Raw genomic sequence first — 23,318 nt, 5'->3', positions numbered from 1 at the left:
CATGTCACCTTTAGCCTAAAATGGCTTCTTTGCTCGCAAGATGTTACCAGAGGTGAAACCGCTGATACTGCTTTGAACTAACACTGTAGGAACAGGTGGATGCACACACACGTACACATGTACACTAAGCACTCGTGCACATGCAGTAGGTTACACACACACGCACACATACATATACACACACAAGCACCACAGCTTCCACCACACACACAAACAAACACACACACACACACACACACACACACACACACACACACACACACGGGCATGTTGAGAGGCTGTGATATTTCCAGCTGTCTCCCATTGCCATGTTCCCTTTGAGCATTCAGCGAGTGTCACAAGTGTCCCCAACTGTGTGCTCATCAAGGTAAATATTTGTTAACACCTATTGTTGTTCTGGTGACAGGCTGCAGACAGTATGGGATAAGAGAGGCAAGCTGTAGACTGTAGGGATATGTATTTGTGTCACATCTACACATACACATACTTATGTACACACATACGCACACAGAGAGACACGCGCACACACACACACACAGAGAGTCTCATTAACGTTTTCACCCGTTAGTTCCAAATATCTCTAACGGTCGCCGCAGCGTGAGTTGTTTTATGCACGTGATGTCAGAATGCACTCACTGCTCCAAAATGTGATTGTTACGCAACAGGACAGTTAACACGCACTGCCTGCTAATTACCTATAGGCTATGTTTCAACTTGTCATTTTCAAATAACTTTTTAACAAGTTGTATTTTCTAACAACAGTTTGAATTGAGGTGTGTTCCGTCTCCTCATTAATTCATATAGAAGTAGCCCATTTCAATGTTGCGGACAATTTATGTTTGAGGCTTTACTGAGCAGGACAAACTTCCCTCTTCCACATTTTTTCCGCACATGAAGTATGCAGACATTTGCGCAGTCTTGCATGAACTGGCACATTTTCTGGCTGGCGCTCGCATTGTTACATTGTTGTTTTCCTTACAAATAATAACTTTGGACATGTGTGCGTTCCTATCAAAGTAAGTGCCTTATTTTCCGTATATCGTGTTGTCATTTCTACTGTAGCTGTCACACCCTGGCTCCGGGGACTCTTATATGTTGAGCCAGGGTGTGGATTTTCTATGTTTTGTTTTCTATGTTTTTGTTTCTAGATCGTGTTGATCTATGTTGGCCAGGGTGGTTCCCAATCAGAGACAGCTGTAGCTCGTTGTCTCTGATTGGGGACCATACTTAGGCAGCCTGTTTTGCACTAGTTATTTGTGGGATCTTGTTCCGTTTGGTTTGGTGTGTATAACCTAGGACTTCACGTATCGTTTGTTGTTTTGTTTCGTGTGCAGTACGGTAAATAAAATGTACGCTTATCACGCTGCACCTTGGTCCGAGTCTTCCTGTAACGATCGTGACATAAGATCCCACCAAAGGAGGACCAAGCAGCGTGTCCAGGAACGGACAGCCTGGACTTGGGAGGAGATCCTGGACGGGAAGGGATCCTGGACTTGGGAAGAGATCCAGGCTGGAATGGATCGCCGTCCTTGGGAGGAGACTGTGGAGGCGCAACAGAGAGGAGCAGCGGCAACGCAGAGGGTACCGGCCGAGGAGGAAGCCCGAGAGACAGCCCCATATATTTTTTTTTGGGGGGGCTAAAAGGGTGGTTGGCAGAGCCTAGAGTTAGAGCAGAGCAAACTCCCCGTACTCAGGCTAGGAAGCGTGAGACTGGGCAGGCTCCGTGTTATGCGGAGCCACGTACTGTGCCGCGAGTGTTCCGGCACAGTCCTGTACGTCCTGTGCCAGCACCACGCACGTGTCGTGCTAAGGTGGGCATGCAGCCAGGACGGAGTGTGCTGGCTCAACGCTCGTGGCCTCCAGTACCCCTCCTCGGTCCCGGATATCCTGCGCCAGTGCCACGTGCTGTAGCGCCAGTACGAGTGCACAGCCCTGTACGTCCTGTGCTGATGCCTCACACATATTGTGTGGAGATAGGCATTCAGCCAGGACGGGTTGTGTCAGCTCTCCGCTCCAGACCTCCAGTCCGCTCCACTGGTGTCCAGTCCAGCTCCGGCCAGCGGGACCAGACCAGGGGCACAACGGGGGGGGTAGAGAGAGAGTGGTGGTCACGCCCGGAGCCGGATCCGCCTCCGAGGCGGAATGCCCACCCGGCCCCTACCCTCTTGTGTTTGTGTGGCGCGGTCGCAGTCCGCGCCTATGGGGGGGGGGGGTACTGTCACGCTCTGGGGACTCTTATATGTTGAGCCAGGGTGTGGATTTTCTATGTTTTGTTTTCTATGTTTTTGTTTCTAGATCGTGTTGATCTATGTTGGCCAGGGTGGTTCCCAATCAGAGACAGCTGTAGCTCGTTGTCTCTGATTGGGGACCATACTTAGGCAGCCTGTTTTGCACTAGTTATTTGTGGGATCTTGTTCTGTTTGGTTTGGTGTGTATAACCTAGGACTTCACGTATAGTTTGTTGTTTTGTTTCGTGTGCAGTACGGTAAATAAAATGTACGCTTATCGCGCTGCGCCTTGGTCCGAGTCTTCTTGTAACGATCGTGACAGTAGCATACAGTACAGTGGCTTGCAAAATTATTCATCCCCCTTGGTGTTTTTCCAATTTTTTGCATTTGTTGTAATTTAAATTGATTTTTATTTGGATTTCATGTAATGGACATACAGAAAATGGTCCAAATTAGTGAAGTGAAAAGTGGTGCGTGCATATGTATTCACCCCCTTTGCTATGAAGCCCCTAAATAAGATCTGGTGCAACCAATTACCTTCAGAAGTCACATAATTAGTTAAATAAAGTCCACCTGTGTGTAATCTAAGTGTCACATGATCTCAGTATATATACACCTGTTCTGAAAGGCCCCAGGGTCTGCAACACCACAAAGCAAGGGGCACCAACAAGCAAGCGGCACAATGAAGACCAAGGAGCTCTCTAAACAGGGCAGGGACAAAGTTGTGGAGAAGTACAGATCAGGGTTGGGTTATACAAAAAATATCCGAAACGTTGTACATCCCACGGAGCACCACTAAATCCATTATTAAGAAATGGAAAGAATATGGCACTACAACAAACCTGCCAAGAGAGGGCATCTGTGGTATGACTTAAAGATTGCTGTACACCAGCGGAACCCATCCAACTTGAAGGAGCTGGAGCAGTTTTGCCTTGAAGAATGGGCAGAAATCCCAGTGGCTAGATGTGCCAAGCTTATAGAGACATACCCCAAGAGACTTGCAGCTGTAATTGCTGCAAAAGGTGGCTCTACAAAGTATTGACTTTGGGGGGGATGAATAGTTATGCACACTCAAGTTTACAGTTTTTTTGTCTTATTCCTTGTTTGTTTCACAATAGAAAATATTTTGCATCTTCAAAGTGGTAGGCATGTTGTGTAAATCAAATGATACAAACCCCCCAAAAATCTATTTTAATTCCAGGTTGTAAGGCAACAAAATAGGAAAAATGCCAAGGGGGGGTGAATACTTTCGCAAGCCACTGTATGTATGAGCATAATGTATTTACAGTTTTATTCACTTTTTCAAGTACAGGTGACAAATAATGCATTCCAAGTATTGCATAGATTTTAATGGACACCAATGATGTGTGTAAAACACTTTTTTGGTATTTTGTTGTACTGATTATAATGAGCTTATGCTAAGCTATTTGCCAGCTATGTGTGGCGCTATGTTTGTTGACATTATACAATGCATTCTGGGTGTCACAGAAATGTCTGTCAGACCAATGATGAGGTGAAGGAATGGTTCACTTATCTTTTGAGTAAACTTCCGGAAGTGAATTAAGGGAAGTGAATGACCGTAGATGACACACCCCCTTCAACATGCATACTGCAAACAGACCAAACTCATCTTGTCTCCTTTTATTATCTTCAGTTGACGCGAAAAAAACAAACATGACTGCGCACACAAACTACCCATCGTCGGATTACTTTTGATTTCTAGAAAGTGTTTTACTCAATTATTTCGATCAATGTTGAGCTCACCCGTGATGTGATGAATTATAAATAACAATTGCTATTAGCTCATTCATATTGTGGTTTCTCTCAGCCGAGATTTATCTAAATATGACCACTTGTGTTATGTCAATCTTTCCTCAGTTAGCGCTAGGACTAATTTTCCGGTTTGGATGATTGTGTATGCTGTCGCTATTTCTGTGAATGTCTGAACATTGCATAAAAAAATAAACTGGTCACATTCAGGACATAACTTTGTAAGGACTGTGTTTTTAGCAAAATGTTTCTTTGAATAAAACGGTGTGGCAAGCTCAAATGCTGACTGTTGCGTCAATCGAAACTGGACGTTCTAAATAAGCATTCTAATCCCACTGGTTTGAGTGTACGGTGCAGGGACCACTGTAGAATGATCACACCCGTTTGTTGGTTTGTGTGAAAAGGTTAAAGCTACAAAACTGCCATTGTTCAACTTTAGCATGTGATAACAATGTAACAGAACAGATGAACCAGAATGACTACTAAGCCACGCCTACAGTATTATGATCTAACCCGCTGGGTCATATCTCAATAAACCAGCATCAATGCCTGCAACCCAGCAGTTGGGTCATCCAAACAACCCAGCATTTTTTTTGAGTTTACTGTTGCTCAAACATTTCAGTTTTGATTCAATTGATGTAATGTTGCATCATGAATGTTGTCTTTAAAAAAACCAAATAATTTCAATGTTATGAAACTGCCAGTATTTTAACAATTTTTTTATATAATATTTGAGATTTTCTACAGAAAGAGAGGGAAATATTGGTTTCTTAAATAACAGAACAAAAACATTAATATAAATTATCTGTTTAAGATGACAGATTTTCTTTTAAATAATGGAAAGTAACCATTTAAATTATCCGTAAAATAGAAAAATGGTAATTAAACTGCAGTTCTATTAATGTCATTTAAAGGGGAACTCCACTCAAACTATGTTTTGGTATTTTTTTCATTAGTCCACAGGTTAGTCCACCAAATTTTTCATTAGTCCACCAAATGTTTTTCATGTCAGCAGTCAGCGGCCACATAATCAGGATGATAAAAAATGCATCAAATGCATCAAATGTTGCAAAACGCATCATCATGATGATTTAGCCGGTGACACTTTGCTTCTTGAAAGTCCAATATCTTGACTGGTGACATGCAAAACATTTTGGGACTGTATCAACAGTTAACTAATGAGAAAAATACAAAAATATAGTTTTTGAGTGGAGTTCCCCTTTAATGTTTAAACATTTATAGAAACATTTAAGTTTCTGTGTCACGGATCCCCCCGGTACTGCTGCTCATTCCATTCACCAGTTCCGGGGGTCTATGTCACCAGCTTTCTAGGCGTCACTGACATGGATCATTACCACCAACCCCGGACTGTCTTCTCTCATAACGCACACCTGGTTCCCATTCCCCCTGATTAGTATGTGTATATATGTTCCCCATTGTCCTTGTAGATTATTGTCCCATGTCCGTTGGTCTCGTGAGTGCCGTGTATTGTGCTCTTGTTGTTTACGGGTCTCGTCCCGTGTATTGTGTAGAGATTACACCTCGCTCTTTGTTTGGGTTACATCCTTATATATATATATATATATATATATATATATATATATATATATATATATATATATATATATATATGTGTGTGTGTTTGTGTTGGGTGGAGTAATAAAACCCCTAATACGTATTCCTGAGCCTGTCTTCCTGTAATTATACAACATGACATTATGATATACAGTGGGGGAAAAAAGTATTTAGTCAGCCACCAATTGTGCAAGTTCTCCCACTTAAAAAGATGAGAGAGGCCTGTAATTTTCATCATAGGTACACGTCAACTATGACAGACAAATTTAGATTTTTTTTCTCCAGAAAATCACATTGTAGGATTTTTTATGAATTTATTTGCAAATTATGGTGGAAAATAAGTATTTGGTCACCTACAAACAAGCAAGATTTCTGGCTCTCACAGACCTGTAACTACTTCTTTAAGAGGCTCCTCTGTCCTCCACTCGTTACCTGTATTAATGGCACCTGTTTGAACTTGTTATCAGTATAAAAGACACCTGTCCACAACCTCAAACAGTCACACTCCAAACTCCACTATGGCCAAGACCAAAGAGCTGTCAAAGGACACCAGAAACAAAATTGTAGACCTGCACCAGGCTGGGAAGACTGAATCTGCAATAGGTAAGCAGCTTGGTTTGAAGAAATCAACTGTGGGAGCAATTATTAGGAAATGGAAGACATACAAGACCACTGATAATCTCCCTCGATCTGGGGCTCCACGCAAGATCTCACCCCGTGGGGTCAAAATGATCACAAGAACGGTGAGCAAAAATCCCAGAACCACACGGGGGGACCTAGTGAATGACCTGCAGAGAGCTGGGACCAAAGTAACAAAGCCTACCGTCAGTAACACACTACGCCGCCAGGGACTCAAATCCTGCAGTGCCAGACGTGTCCCCCTGCTTAAGCCAGTACATGTCCAAGCCTGTCTGAAGTTTGCTAGAGTGCATTTGGATGATCCAGAAGAGGATTGGGAGAATGTCATATGGTCAGATGAAACCAAAATAGAACTTTTTGGTAAAAACTCAACTCGTCGTGTTTGGATGACAAAGAATGCTGAGTTGCATCCAAAGAACACCATACCTACTGTGAAGCATGGGGGTGGAAACATCATGCTTTGGGGCTGTTTTTCTGCAAATGGACCAGGACGACTGATCCGTGTAAAGGAAAGAATGAATGGGGCCATGTATCATGAGATTTTGAGTGAAAACCTCCTTCCATCAGCAAGGGCATTGAAGATGAAACGTGGCTGGGTCTTTCAGCATGACAATGATCCCAAACACACCGCCCGGGCAACGAAGGAGTGGCTTCGTAAGAAGCATTTCAAGGTCCTGGAGTGGCCTAGCCAGTCTCCAGATCTCAACCCCATAGAAAATCTTTGGAGGGAGTTGAAAGTCCGTGTTGCCCAGCGACAGCCCCAAAACATCACTACTCTAGAGGAGATCTGCATGGAGGAATGGATCAAAATACCAGCAACAGTGTGTGAAAACCTTGTGAAGACTTACAGAAAACATTTGACCTGTGTCATTGCCAACAAAGGGTATATAACAAAGTATTGACAAACTTTTGTTATTGACCAAATACTTATTTTCCACCATAATTTGCAAATAAATTCATAAAAAATCCTACAATGTGATTTTCTGGAAATTTTTTTCTCATTTTGTCCGTCATAGTTGACGTGTACCTATGATGAAAATTACAGGCCTCTCTCATCTTTTTAAGTGGGAGAACTTGCACAATTGGTGGCTGACTAAATACTTTTTTTCCCCACTGTATTTACAATATTGGCTTGTTAATTTACATCTGAAACCCCCTACTTTAATTGAAAATGTCTGTATTTTCAAAAGGCAATCCTATGAATTTACTGTGTAATACCGTAAATACTGTATACATAGATTTACCCCAAAATTTAGGGCAGGGTTACCCTGATTTTTTCTAAATAGCAGGAAATGAGCTCCAAGTGATTTTATTGTAAAAAATATTTTATCAAGTATTCTCACGCATAATAGAGAGACACGTGATCATATACAAATGTAAGCAAGGTTTGAAATTATTATATTTTAATCAAACATTATTTCTGTTTGGGCTTTTTGCAGTCAATTTTCAGTCTACAAAAATTTGTAATTATAAACTTGGTGCTTCGAGCCCTGAATGCTGATTGGCTGACAGCCCTGGTATATCAGACCTTATTGCTTAATTATGTTCCTGCCACCGACCATCCGCTCAAGAAAAAGTCGGCCCGCGGCTGAATCTAGTTGATGATCCTTGATTTAGGGTGTATTTTTACAAATTGTCAAGTTGATTTACAGCTTAAAACACCTATTTTAATCAGAAATTACTGTATTTTATTTTGTGTATTTCCATAAAATTACTGTTGAAAACTGTAAATTTACAATAATGTAGTTATTTTATTTAAAGTTAACTTAATGTCTTTTGACTCTGATTTGCACCTAAAAGTACATTTACGTATGTAAAATTTGAATGATTTCCCTTAAAAAATAGAAAAAATCCATAATTTGTTATAATTGAAATAAACCATTATTTTACAGGATTTTTTTAAAAATGAGATAATATTACTGTAATTTTACAAGCATTCGTTTATTATTTAGAAAAAAATGAAATTACTGTAAAATTTTACTATGCATTTTCTGTAGAATTCAATTTGTTTTTTACATTGCAAGTTGCTGGCTTACTTACATATAGATTGCTGTATGACTATGCCCAGATTAATTTTTTAATGAGAGGACCATAACAGTAATTAGTAATATGATGCATAGTGCAAGAAAGATACAAATCTAATCTTTCTTGTACATTTTTGTATTTATTGCTGAGATGTACTTACTTTTGACGACACAAGCTCAAGTACATAGTACAAATATTATGAAAATACGAAAATATAAAATATCATTTATGATAAACTTCATATTCATGAAAAACGGGTGAATAGTGCCTGAAATATTTTTGGGGATAATCTACATATATTTGCAATCAACTTTACAAATTACATCCTATAAGATTTCAGCTGCCTTATTACTGTAATAATTCATCATATAACTAGTGGGTAGGGAAAAGTAGCCTTATTTTTAGGGCATGGCTTTCGTTCATTCGTCTCTCCCTCCCCTCCTGAATCCCACAGAGAGTTTGCTAGCAACTCTACAAACTCGTTATGTAATCTCAGCTTTCATCTCCTATAAAAGTTGGCCGTCTGTGATGAACAGAAAGTGGTTTCGATTCACATCTGCAAATAATGTTTGAGTTTTTTATTTATTGAATTTGATATAGAACCAGTTGTGGGACTACTTCTTATCGATGCGGGATACTTTCAGCTGTCCAATGCTACACGGCATATGAGGCTGTGACGTACCCTTCCGCAACAAATTGACAGACAGTAGGACCAGTGAATGAAAGTGTAGGTGAGACTCACAGGAGACTGCTGAGGGGAGAACGGCTCATACTAAACCATGTGTTTGATGTATTTGTTACCATTCCACCCATTCCACCCAAGTCAATACCACGAGCCCATTTTCCCTAATTAAGGTGTCACCAACCTCCTGTGGTGGGACTTCACAGCCTCCAATGGCTGTGGATATGTAACCTGATACCCCAGAGTCTTCGAAGCTAACTCAATTGAAGCTGGAAAGCGACGCTATCAGCCAAAACAGAGGCTGATTTATAAGCAAATTACCGTGATAAAGTCCCAAAACCGGTTAGGAGCCTATGCAAATTCCAATGTTGGGATAGTTAACACTTTGTTACAATATGTAAACATTTACATTTTTAGTCATTTAGCAGACGCTCTTATCCAGAGCGACTTACAGTTAGTGAGTGCATACATTTTTCATACTGTTCATAATGTTCATAACTGTTCATAATGTTATGACTATTATATTAAAATATATAATGTGCAAAAATATTCAAGGGAAATTGACATTTGCAGTGTACAAACTTAAAATGGAACTGACAGCATCTTAACTACTTTGCTGATAGGAAACAAACAGACAATCTTAATAACAGTATAAAATATAGAATTCCCAGTTTAAGCTACAATACCAACATTATATGACTTGGTTGCAATTTCATTTTAATCCTCCAGAAACGACAGAACAAATAATGCAACAAATATTGTGGTTAAATTCAAATATACTAATTGACAAAAAACCTTTCTTTTTTGACAGAATGTTTAAGAAAGGTATAATCTTCGTAAATGATATCATCGGTAGGACTGGTGGAGTTATGTCGCACATGCAGCTGACAAAAACATATGGAAATGTCTGCTCTACCCAAAATTACAACCAAATAATTGCAGCCTTACCGCAAAAGTGGAAGAGGAAAGTGGAAGGGGGAGAAAGTAAGGAACTTGTCTGTCGGCCTTGCATTAAAGAACATAATTGGTTAAGGAAAACTGTGATAAATAATAAAGTATATCAGTTTCACTTAAAGACCAAAGGATTGACAGCCGTCCCATATAGATTGCAAAATAGTTGGGAAGAGATCTTTGACGTACCGATCCCATGGCATAGTGTTTATGAACTGACACGCAAAACGACACCGGATTCAAAAATTAGAATCTTTCAATTTAAATTATTATATAAAATTCTTGCTACCAATATAATGTTATTTATATGGGGGATACAATCTTCCCAGCTCTGCAGATTTTGCTGTGAAGAGACAGAATCATTAGATCATTTGTTTTGGTTCTGTCCATTTGTAGCTTGTTTTTGGACACAGGTCCAGGAATGGCTAAAGGATTGCAATATTTACCTGGAACTAACCTTGCAGATAGCATTACTGGGTGATCTGAAAAGTCATAGTCAATCAATCAATAATATAATAATACTTTTAGCAAAAATGTTTATTTTTAATTCACAATCTGTAGAAGCAATGAGAATAGAAAGGTTCAGAACTTTTGTAAAACATCACAGTACGGTTGAAATATATATGGCAAATAGAAATCCTATATGGATGGTGTTAAGAGATAGATGGGAGGTATTGAATAGAGTTGAAGGATGGGACTAATAACAAATAACAACAAATTATAACAAAGATAGCTAATAATGTAAGCATACTGTGTCCATAATAAGTATATAGGTTGTATGTTGGGAGCTTTTGGGAAAGAGCACAGTTAGAAAGATATGGCATATAGAAGCAAACCGGATGGACATCATGAAAATGATCGGAGAGGTTGAGAGTAGAAGAAGTTCAGGAGCAATAAAAATAAAAATATAAAAACATATATATAATATAATTATTGTAAAATTAACTCTGTCCATAAGGTGTAGATAGTAAGTATAGACCGGAAGTAGAGGCCTGGGCATTGTTGTTCACTAATTTACTCCAAGTAGGGAAAGGATGGTGGGGTTGAAAAGTAATAAAGGGGAGTATATATATATATATATATAAAAAAACAAAAATGGGGGATTGGAAGTGATGCAGACAATTACATTGATAGAAGATACAATCTATCTGCAATATTAAGCTGATCCATTCCCCCCCCCCCAAAAAATAAAAATAAAACATATTTAAAAAATAATAACAAAATAAACATTATATGACTTTTTTTAAATTGGTTTTTTTTTACACAAAACTCCATGACGTAGAATAAGGTTATTACGGCTCAGGAAAAGACCCAGATGCAGACAGTTCGAATAACGGATGTTTATTATATAAACAGAGGGCAGGCAAAGGAAAGGTCAAGGGCAGGCAGAGGTCGGTAGCCCAGGGCAGAGTCCGTAAGGTACAGAGCAGCAGGCAGGCTCAGGGTCGGGGCAGGCAGAGGTCAGTAATCCAGGGCAGTGTGAAACGCTACAGAACGGAGGCAGGCTCAGGGTTAGGGCAGGAAGAAGATAAAAACCGGGAAAACTAGAAAACAGGGCTCAAGAAAACAGGAGTACGAAAAACATACTGGTAGGCTTGACGAGACAAGACAAACTGGCAACAGACAAACAGAGAACACAGGTATAAATGCACAGGGGATAATGGGGAAGATGGGCGACACCTGGAGGGGGGTGGAGACAAGAACAAAGACTTGTGAAACAAAGGTATTGTTGGCAGAATAGATGGATGCAATTCAACACATGATTAATATAGCTAATTCACCAATACATTTGGTGGTCCAACAAATATCAGGTTGTAAATCACAGATGGCTAGGTACAGTGAGGGAAAAAAGTAGTTGATCTGTCACGATCGTCCTGAGAAGAAGTGGACCAATGCGCAGTGTGATAAGTGAACATACTTTTTTTATTAATTCACCACGAAACAAAACAACAAACGATACGAAACGTGAAGTCCTTGGTTACAATACAAACCATACGGAACAAGATCCCACAAATGACAATGCCCAAACGGCTGCCTAAGTATGGTACCCAATCAGAGACAACAAGCAACAGCTGATTCACGTTGCCTCTGATTGAGAACCACCCCGGCCAACATAGAAACACAAGCACTAGAACTTAACCACAGAACACAAACACATAGAAACTACACACCCTGGCTCAACATATAAGAGTCCCAGAGCCAGGGCGTGACATGATCCCCTGCTGATTTTGTATGTTTGCCCATTGACATAGACATGATCAGTCTATAATTTTAATGGTAGGTTTATTTGAACAGTGAGAAATCCAGAAAAACACATATGTCAAAAATGTTATGAATTGATTTGCATTTTAATGAGGGAAATAAGTATTTGACCCCTCTGCAAAACATGACTTAGTACTTGATGGCAAAACCCTTGTTGGCAATCACAGAGGTCAGATGTTTCTTGTAGTTGGCCACCAGGTTTGCACACATCTCTGGAGGGATTTTGTCCCACTCCTCTTTGCAGATCTTCTCCAAGTCATTAAGGTTTCAAGGCTGATGTTTGGCAACTCGAACGTTCAGCTCCCTCCACAGATTTTCTATGGGATTAAGGTCTGGAGACTGGCTAGGCCACTCCAGGACCTTAATGTGCTTCTTCTTGAGCCACTCCTTTGTTGCCTTGGCCGTGTGTTTTGGGTCATTGTCATGCTGGAATATCCATCCACGAGCCATTTTCAATACCCTGGCTGAGGGAAGGAGGTTCTCACCCAAGATTTGACGGTACATGGCCCTGTCCATCGTCCCTTTGATGCGGTGAAGTTGTCCTGTCCCCTTAGCAGAAAAACACCATCAAAGCATAATGTTTCCACCTCCATGTTTGACGGTGGGGATGGTGTTCTTGGGGTCATAGGCAGCATTCCTCCTCCTCCAAACACGGCGAGTTGAGTTGATGCAAAGAGCTCGATTTTGGTCTCATCTGACCACAACACTTTCACCCAGTTCTCCTCTGAATCATGATGTTCATTGGCAAACTTCAGACGGGCCTGTATATGTGCTTTCTTGAGCAGTGGGACCTTGCGGGTGCTGCAGTATTTCAGTCCTTCACGGTGTAGTGTGTTACCAATTGTTTTCTTGGTGACTATGGTCCCAGCTGCCTTGAGATCATTGACAAGATCCTCCCGTGTAGTTCTGGGCTGATTTCTCACCCTTCTCATGATCATTGCAACTCCACGAGGTGAGATCTTGCATGGAGCTCCAGGCCGAGGGATATTGACAGTTGTTTCTTCTATTGCGAATAATCGCACCAACTGTTGTTACCTTCTCACCAAGCTGCTTGGCGATGGTCTTGTAGCCCATTCCAGCCTTGTGTATTTCTACAATCTTGTCCCTGACATCCTTGGAGAGCTCTTTGGTCTTGGCCATGGTGGAGAGTTTGGAATCTGATTGATTGATTGCTTCTGTGGACAGGTGTCTTTTATACAGGTAACAAGCTGAGATTAGGAGCACTCCACTCAGCTCGTTACCTGTATAAAAGACACCTGGTAGCCAGAAATCTTTCTGATTGAGAAGGGGTCAAATACTTATTTCCCTCATTAAAATGCAAATCAATTTATAACATTTTTAACATGCATTTTTCTGTATTTTTTTGTTGTTATTCTGTCTCTCACTGTTCAAATAAACATACCTTTAAAATTATAGACTGATCATTTCTTTGTCAGTGGGCAAACATACAAAATCAGCAGGGGATCAAATACTTTTTTCCCTCACTGTACATTGTTTGCAGCCTCCAGCACTTCGGGATGCATTGTTTCAATTACTCAATATTTTGGACAAAAAAAGGACAAATGTCAATCATAACTTGGGAATAGGCTAGCTTATCTATTTATGTAGCTATTTATTTAGCAAACTAAAAACACAGAGCCTAACCAAGGCAGCAGCTATTCTTCCTGGGGTCCAGCAACTTTAAGGCAGTTATATACACAATTAAAAACATTATATTACATTTCACAACCGATTTCACAACTCATTAAGTCCGTGCCCTCAGGCCACTACTCTACTAACACATATCTACAACACAAAATCCATGTGTATTTGTGTGTACACTGAGTATACAAAACATGAAGAACACCTGCTCTTTCCATGACATAGACTGACCAGGTGAATCGAGGTGAAAGCAATTGATGTCATTTGTTAAATCCACTTCAATCAGTATAGCTGAAGTAGAGGAGACAGGTTAAAGAAGAATTTGTAAGCCTTGAGACAATTAAGACATGGATTGTGTATGTGTGCCATTCAGAGGTTGAATGGGCAAGAGAAAAGGTTTAAGTGCCTTTGAACGGGGTATGGTAGTAGTTGCCAGGCGCTGCACTGGTTTGTGTCAAGAACTGTAACGCTGCTGTGTTTTTCACGCTCAACAGTTTCCCGTGTGTATCAAAAATGGTCCACCACTCAAAGGACATCCAGCCAACTTGACACAACTGTGGGAAGCATTTGAGTCATCATGGGCCAGCATCCCTGTGGAATGTTTTAAAATTTGATTTTAATACTTGCATGAGTTACTTGATGTGGAATAGAGTTCCATGTAGTCATGGCTCTATGTACTACTTTGCGCCTCCCATAATCTGTTCTGGACTGCCTTTATTATTAAGTGGTTCCTCTCATTGGTGTAGTCATGGCCCTGCCTCCTATGTGTGTATGTCATAGGACCGTTTCTTCTCAAGAGTGTGCAAAGCTGTCATCAAGGCAAAGGGTGGCTATTTGAAGAATCTCAAATATAAAATATATTTTGATTTGTTTAACACTTTTTTGGTTACTACATGATTCCATATGTGTTATTTCATAGTTTTGATGTCTTCACTATTATTCTACAATGTAGAAAATAGTAAAAATAAAGAAAAACGCTTGAATGAGTAGGTGTTCTAAAACGTTTGACCGGTGGTGTATATATATATATATATATATATATATATATATATATATTATGAATATATTTTCCTTTATTATTTTCCCCTAACCCTATCACTCCTCCCTAATTGGAGTAAATGAATGGACAACAACACCTAGGCTTCTACTTCCAGCTTATACATGCTATATACATTTTACGGACGTAATACATTTTACAATAGTTATATTTTGTTTGTTTTTAGTCCCATCCTTCAGCTACCCTCAACCCCTCCCATGTATCTCTGAAGACCATCCAGTTTTTATTTCTATTTGACATATATTTTCCAACTGTGCTGCTTCACAAAATTTCTGAACCTACAGTGTATTCAGAAAGTATTCAGACCCCTTCCCTTTTTCCACATTTTGTTATGTTACAGCCTTATTCTTAAATGTATAAAATAAAATAAAAATCCTCATCAATCTACACACAATACCCCATAATGACAAAGCGTAAACAGGTTTTTAGATTTTTTTGCAAATAATAACAATAATAACATTTAAAAAACACCTTATTTAATTAAGTATTCAGACCCTTTGCTATGAGACTCGAAATTGAGCTCAGGTGCATCCTGTTTCCATTGATCATCCTTGAGATGTTTCTACAACCTGATTGGAGTCCGCATATGGTAAATTCAATTGATTGGACATGATTTGGAAAGGCACACACTTGTCTACAGAACGTCCCACAGTTGACAGTGCATGTCAGAGCAAAAATCAAGCCATGAGGTTGAAGGAATTGTCCGTAGAGCTCCGAGAAAGGATTGTGTCGAGGCAGAGATCTGGGGAAGACTACCAAAACATTTATGCAGCATTGAAGGTTCGAAGAACACAGTGGCCTCCATCATTCTTAAATGGAAGAAGTTTGGAACCACCAAGAGTCTTTTATTAGAGCTGGCCGCCCGGCCAAACTGAGCAATCGGGGGAGAAGGGTCTTGGTCAGGGAGGTTTCAAAGAACCTGATGGTCACTCTGACAGAGCTCCAGAGTTCCTCTGTGGAGATGGGAGAACCTTCCAGAAGGACAACCATCTCTGCAGCAATCCACCAATCAGGCCTTTATGGTAGAGTGGCCAGACGGAAGAAACTCCTCAGAAAAGACAAATGACAGCCCGCTTGGAGTTTGCCAAAAGACACCTAAAGGACTCTCAGACCATGAGAAACAAGATTCTCTGGTCTGATGAAACCAAGATTGAACTCTTTGGCCTGAATGCCAAGAATCATGTCTTGCGGAAACCTGGCACCGTCCCTACGGTGAAGCATGGTGGTGACAGCATCATGCTGTGGGGATATTTTTCAGAGGCAGGGACTGGGAGACTAGTCAGGATCGAGGGAAAGATGAGCGGAGCAAAGTACAGAGAGATGCTTGATGAAAATCTGCTCCAGAGCGCTCAGGACCTCAGACTGGGGCTAAGGTTAACCTTCCAACAGGACAACGACCCTACGCACACAGCCAAGGTAACACAGGAGTGGCTTCAGGATGAGTTTCTAAAAACCTATTTTTGCTTTGTCATTATGGGGTATTGTGTATAGATTGATGAGGAAAAAAACAGTTTAATCCATTTTAGAATAAGGCTGTAACGTAACAAAATGTGGAAGAAGTCAAGGGGTCTGAATACTTTCCAAATGCACTTTTAAGAACACACTATATTTGTTATCTTGTTATTTTTAGTCCCACCCTTCAGCTCCATGAAACCCCTCCCATCTATCTCTGAACACCATCCAGTTTTGATTTCTATTTGCCATATATTTTTCAACTGTGCTGTGATGTTTCACAAAACTTCTGAACCTTTCTATTCTCATAGATTCTAAAGATTGTAAATTTTAAATGTTTTTTGCTAAGAGTATTATTATATTATCGATCGATTGGCTATGACTTTTCAAATCACCCAGCTGTGCTATTTGCAGAGTTAGCTCCAGGTAAATGTTGCAATTCTTCAGCCATTCCTGAACCTGCGACCGAAAATAGTATCTAATGATTCTGTCTTTTCACAGCAAAATCTGCAGAGCTGGGATGGTTGTTTCCCCCATATATATAACATTCTATTGGTTGCAAGATTTTTGCATAATACAGTGGGGGAAAAAAGTATTTAGTCAGCCACCAATTGTGCAAGTTCTCCCACTTAAAAGAGATGAGAGACGCCTGTAATTTTCATCATAGGTACACGTCAACTATGACAGACAAATTGAGAAAAAGAAATCCAGAAAATCACATTGTAGGATTTTTAATGAATTTATTTGCAAATTATGGTGGAAAATAAGTATTTGGTCACCTAGAAACAAGCAAGATTTCTGGCTCTCACAGAACTGTAACTTCTTCTTTAAGAGGCTCCTCTGTCCTCCACTCGTTACCTGTATTAATGGCACCTGTTTGAACTTGTTATCAGTATAAAAGACACCTGTCCACAACCTCAAACAGTCACACTCCAAACTCCACTATGGCCAAGACCAAAGAGCTGTCAAAGGACACCAGAAACAAAATTGTAGACCTGCACCAGGCTGGGAAGACTGAATCTGCAATAGGTAAGCAGCTTGGTTTGAAGAAATCAACTGTGGGAGCAATTATTAGGAAATGGAAGACATACAAGACCACTGATAATCTTCCTCGATCTGGGGCTCCACGCAAGATCTCACCCTGTGGGGTCAAAATGATCACAAGAACGGTGAGCAAAAATCCCAGAACCACATGGAGGGACCTAGTGAATGACCTGCAGAGAGCTGGGACCAATGTAACAAAGCCTACTATCAGTAACACACTACGCCGCCAGGGACTCAAATCCTGCAGTGCCAGACGTGTCCCCCTGCTTAAGCCAGTACATGTCCAGGCCCGTCTGAAGTTTGCTAGAGTGCATTTGGATGATCCAGAAGAGGATTGGGAGAATGTCATATGGTCAAAAAAAAAATAGAACTTTTTGGTAAAAACTCAACTCGTCGTGTTTGGAGGACAAAGAATGCTGAGTTGCATCCAAAGAACACCATACCTACTGTGAAGCATGGGGGTGGAAACATCATGCTTTGGTGCTGTTTTTCTGCAAAGGGACCAGGACGACTGATCCGTGTAAAGGACAGAATGAATGGGGCCATGTATTGTGAGATTTTGAGTGAAAACCTCCTTCCATCAGCAAGGGCATTGAAGATGAAACGTGGCTGGGTCTTTCAGCATGACAATGATCCCAAACACACTGCCCGGGCAACGAAGGAGTGGCTTCGTAAGAAGCATTTCAAGGTCCTGGAGTGGCCTAGCCAGTCTCCAGATCTCAACCCCATAGAAAATCTTTGGAGGGAGTTGAAAGTCTGTGTTGCCCAGCGACAGCCCCAAAACATCACTGCTCTAGGGGAGATCTGCATGGAGGAATGGGCCAAAATACCAGCAACAGTGTGTGAAAACCTTGTGAAGACTTACAGAAAACGTTTGACCTGTGTCATTGCCAACAAAGGGTATATAACAAAATATTGAGAAACTTTTGTTATTGACCAAATACTTATTTTCCACCATAACTTGCAAATAAATTCATTAAAGATCCTACAATGTGATTTTTTTCTCATTTTGTCTGTCATAGTTGACGTGTACCTTTGATGAAAATGACAGGCCTCACTCATCTTTTCAAGTGGGAGAACTTGCACAATTGGTGGCTGACTAAATACTTTTTCCCCCAATGTAATTTAAAATGAAAAGCTCAAAGTTTTGAATCCGGCGTCGTTTTGTGCATCAGTTCATAAACCATGTGCATTGGAATCGGTACATCAAAAATCTCTTCCCAACTATTTTGCAATCTATATGGTGCAGCTGTCAATTTTTGGGTCCTTAAATTAAACTGGTGTACTTTATTTATTACCATTTTCTTTAAACAATTTTGGTCATTAATGCAGGGCCGACAGACAAGATCTTTTAATTTCTCCCCATTCCACTTGCCTCTTCCATTTTTGCGGTAATGCTGCAATTATTTGGTTGTAATTTTGGTTGTAAGGTCCATATATTTCTGTTAGCTGCATACAGTTGAAAGTGTACATACACCTTAGCCAAATATATTTAAACTCAGTTTTTCACAATTCCTGACATTTAATCCTAGTAAAAATTACCTGTCTTAGGTCAGTTAGGATCACCACATTATTTTAAGAATGTGAAATGTCAGAATAATAGTAAAGAATGATTTATTTCAGATTTTATTTCTTTCATCACCTTCCCAGTGGGTCAGAAGTTTACATACACTCAATTAATATTTGGTAGCATTGCCTTTAAATTAAAAAAGCTTTCCACAAAAAGTTCCATTCCTCCTGACAGACTGGTGTAACTGAGTCAGGTTTGTAGTCCTCCTTGCTCGCATATGCATTTTCAGTTCTGCCCACAAATGTTCTATAGGATTGAGGTCAGGGCTTTGTGATGGCCACTCCAATACCATGACTTTGTTGTCCTGAAGCCATTTTGCCACAACTTTGGAACTATTACTGGGGTCATTGTCCATTTGGAAGACCCATTTGTGACCAAGATAAAAAAGCCAGGCTACGGTTTGCAACTGCACATGGGGACAAAGATCGTACTTTTTGGAGAAATATCCTCTGGTCTGATGAAACAAAAATAGAACTGTTTGGCCATAATGACCATCGTTATGTTTGGAGGAAAAGGGGGTTCCTTGCAAGCCAAAGAACACCATCTCAACCATGAAGCACGGGGTGGTAGCATCATGCTGTGGGGGTGCTTTGCTGCAGGAGAGACTGGTGCACTTCACAAAATAGATCGCATCATGAGGAAGGAAAATTATGTGGATATATTGAAGCAACATCTCAAGACATCACTCAGGAAGTTAAAGCTTGGTCGCAAATGGGTCTTCCAAATGGACAATGACCCCAAGCATACTTCCAAAGTTGTGACAAAATGTCTTAAGGACAACAAAGTCAAGGTATTGGAGTGGCCATCACAAAGCCCTGACCTCAATCCTAAACATTTGTGGGTAGAACTGAAAAAGCGTGTGCGAGGAAGGAGGCCTACAAACCTGACTCAGTTACACCAGCTCTGTCATGAGGAATGGGCCAAAATTCACCCAACTTATTGTGGGAAGCTTGTGGAAGGCTACCCGAAACGTTTGACCCAAGTTAAACAATTTAAAGGCAATGCTACCAAATACTAATTGAGTGTATGTAAACTTCTGACCCACTGGGAATGTGATGAAATAAATAAAAACTGAAATAAATCATGCTCTCTACTATTATTCTGACATTTCACATAATTAAAATAAAGTGATGATCCTAACTGACCTAAAACAGGGAATTTTTACCAGGATTAAATGTCAGGAATTGTGAAAAACTGACTTTAAATGTATTTGGCTAAGCTGTATGTAAACTTTCGACTTCTACTATCCTTTTTACATCTAGGCTTACTATACATAACTTTAACCCATTGTATAAGAGATTCTCCAAAACTGAAATATTCCAGGCATTTACATATCAATTCCAGTTGTACTTTATCCAAAGCCTTTTCAAAGTCAGCTATGCATACCAGGCCTGGTTTCCCAGATTTTTCATAGTGTTCTATTGTTTCCAGTGCTTGTCTTATATTATCTCCAATGTATCGTCCATGTAAAAAACCTGTCTGATTAGGATGAATAATATCCGACAATACCTTTTTAATTCAATGCGCTATGCATTTTGCTAGAAATTTTGCATCACAACACTGAAGTGTAAGGGGCCTCCAATTTTTTTTATGGACTGGATCATTACATAGTCCTCTGTAGCTCAGCTGGTAGAGCACGGCGCTTGTAACGCCAAGGTAGTGTGTTCGATCCCCAGGACTACCCATACACAAAAAAATGTATGCACGCATGACTGTAAGTCGCTTTGGATAAAAGCGTCTGCTAAATGGCATATTATTATATTATTATTATTATTTACATTTACCACTAGGGTCCTGTTTCAGTAATAATGAAATCAGACCTTCTTGTTGAGTATCTGATCATCTACCATTTTTATAGAAGTGGTTAAAACATGCTTATAACGGTCCTCTGAGTACATCAAAAAAGGTTTGGTATACCTCAACTGGTATGCCATCCAGCCCTGGAGTTTTCCCAGACGTAAAGCCTTTAATTGCTTCAAGAAGTTCCTCCTCTGTAATTTGGCTTTCACATGAGTCTTTCTATACAGGTGTTAATTTTACATTATTAATATAAAAATATCCTTACAATTAACTTCGGTTAGTGGAGATTGAGGAGACTGAAACAAAATCATATGCTTAAAGTGTTTTGCTTCCTCTTTCAAAATATTGTTTGGTGAATCATGGGTGACTGTCATTTGTAACAAATTTCAGTACATTCTTTATGGTAGCATTTCTATGTTGAAGATCGAAAAATAGGTTGTTGCATTTTCCCCCATATTTCATCCAGTTCGCTTTATGTTGTATAATATATTACACTTGATCGTTCTTGAACAAGTTCCTCCATTTCTTTTTGTTTGTCCTCTAACATATTCTGTGCCTTTATGGTACCATTTTCATTTCTAATTATCTGTACCGTTAGTCCTTCTATTTACTTTGTTAATATGAACTCTTTTGACCTAAATTGCTTTTGTTTTAAAGATGGGTATTGAATTGCATGGCCTCTAAAGGCACATTTAAAAGGGGATCTGCTGTACCTACAGCATGTTATGTCGGTAAATGTGAGTTATAAATTATTCTGTCCTGATTAAAAACAAGTTGTCATCCAATAGGCTTTGATTACATTTCCAATATCCTCGCCCATGTGGAGGAATGTATATGCCAATTATTTGATGGTTCGACCACATTCTGTCCCCTATCAACACTTTTTAAAACTTTTGGTGCCAGCAAGAATGACATAAGAAAGTAGTCAAGACAACTAGCTTGATTGAGCCTCCGCCATATATATCTCACTAGGATATTTAAGACTCCATATATCCACTAGTTCCAATATATCCATGATATTTGTGATTTCCTTAAGTGCATGAAGGTGATATTTTGTAGTGTGATTTCCTTTACAGTCCATTGAGGTACACTACATGACTAAAAGAATGTGGATACCTGCTCATCAAACATCTCATTCCAAAATCATGGGCATTAATATGGAGTTTGTCTCCCCTTTCCTGCTATAACAGCCTCCACTCTTCTGGGAAGGCTTTCCACTAGATGTTGGAACATTGCTGCCGGAACTTGCTTCCATTCAGTCACAAAAGCATTAGTGGGGTCAGGCATTGATGTTGGGCGATTAGGCCTGGCTCTCAGTTAGCGTTCCAATTCATCCCAAAGGTGTTCAATTGGGTTGAGGTCAGGGCTCTGTGCAAACCAGTCAAGTTCTTCCATATCGATCTCGACAAACCATTTCTGTATGGACCTGGCTTTGTGCACGGGACATTATCATGCTGAAACAGGAAAGGGCCTTCCCCAAACTGTTGCCATAAAGTTGTAAGCACAGAATCGTCTAGAATGTCATTCTATGCTGTAGCGTTAAGATTTCCCTTCACTAAGGGGCCTAGCCCGAACCATGAAAAACAGTCCGAGACCATTATTCCTCATCCACCAAACTTTACAGTTGGCACTATGCATTTGGGCTGGTAGCGTTCTCCTGGCACCCGCCAAACCCTAGATTCGTCCATCAGACTGCCAGATGGTGAAGCGTGATTCATCACTCCAGAGAACGCATATCCACTGCTCCAGAGTCCAATGTCGGCGAGCTTTACACCACTCCAGCCCACGCTTGGCATTACGTATGGTGAACTTAGGCTTGCGTGTGGCTGTTCGGCCATGGAAACCCATTTAATTAAACTCTCGACGAACAGTTATTGAGCTGACGTTGCTTCCAGAGGCTGTTTGGAACTTGGTAGTGAGTGTTGCAACCGCACTACGCGCTTGTGAGCTCGTGTGGCCTACCATTACCGTTGTTGCTCCTAGACGTTTCCACTTCACAATACCATCATTTACCATAATGAGATACAAGTTTCAATTCTATTTATCATAATATATGTTTGTAAACTTACCATTAAAAAGTACCATAATGATTGAGTGTCCATATAGCTGTGCCATGGTATTAGCACTGCTACTGAGTAAACCTCCAATTGTTCTCCACTATTCCACCCGCTAAAACCTCCCCCCATCCCAAGTTGTGTTGTCGTTCCAGTGACTGGCAGACCACCCCTGTCCACCTGGATCCTAGGGCCTTTGAGAGATTGGGACCCACCCTTTAAAAGGAGCACACAGTGCCACCCACAGAACAGAAGCAGATTAACTGCCAAAAGCATTTCCACCGCCCTCACTTCGATTGTTTTGTGTTGTATTTTCCCACCTGGACAAGAGGAACACCTACGTGAGAATGCTATTCATTGACTACAGCTCAGCCTTCAACACCATAGTGCCCTCAAAGCTCATCATTAAGCTATGGACCCTGGGACTAAACACCTCCCTCTAAAACTGGATCCTGGACTTCACATCCGCCACGCTGATCCTCAACACGGGGGCCCCTCAGGGGTGCGTGCTCAGTCCCCTCCTGTACTCCCTGTTCACCCATGACTGCATGGCCAGGCACGACTCCAA

At 40.4% G+C, this 23,318-nt stretch overlaps 1 protein-coding gene across 1 annotated transcript in view; it reads left to right on the top strand.

Annotated features, from left to right (window-relative positions):
• Nucleotides 1-23,318, top strand: part of LOC311128219 (protein kinase C-binding protein NELL1-like) — a gene marked incomplete at both ends in the record, with an annotated part of 560,800 nt that overhangs the window by 154,116 nt on the left and 383,366 nt on the right. The window lies entirely within an intron of this gene.

Source organism: Coregonus lavaretus (assembly GCF_964263955.1).
Source record: "Coregonus lavaretus genome assembly, chromosome: 4".
Lineage (NCBI taxonomy): Eukaryota > Metazoa > Chordata > Actinopteri > Salmoniformes > Salmonidae > Coregonus > Coregonus lavaretus.
This window is presented reverse-complemented; position numbering and strand designations above follow the sequence as displayed.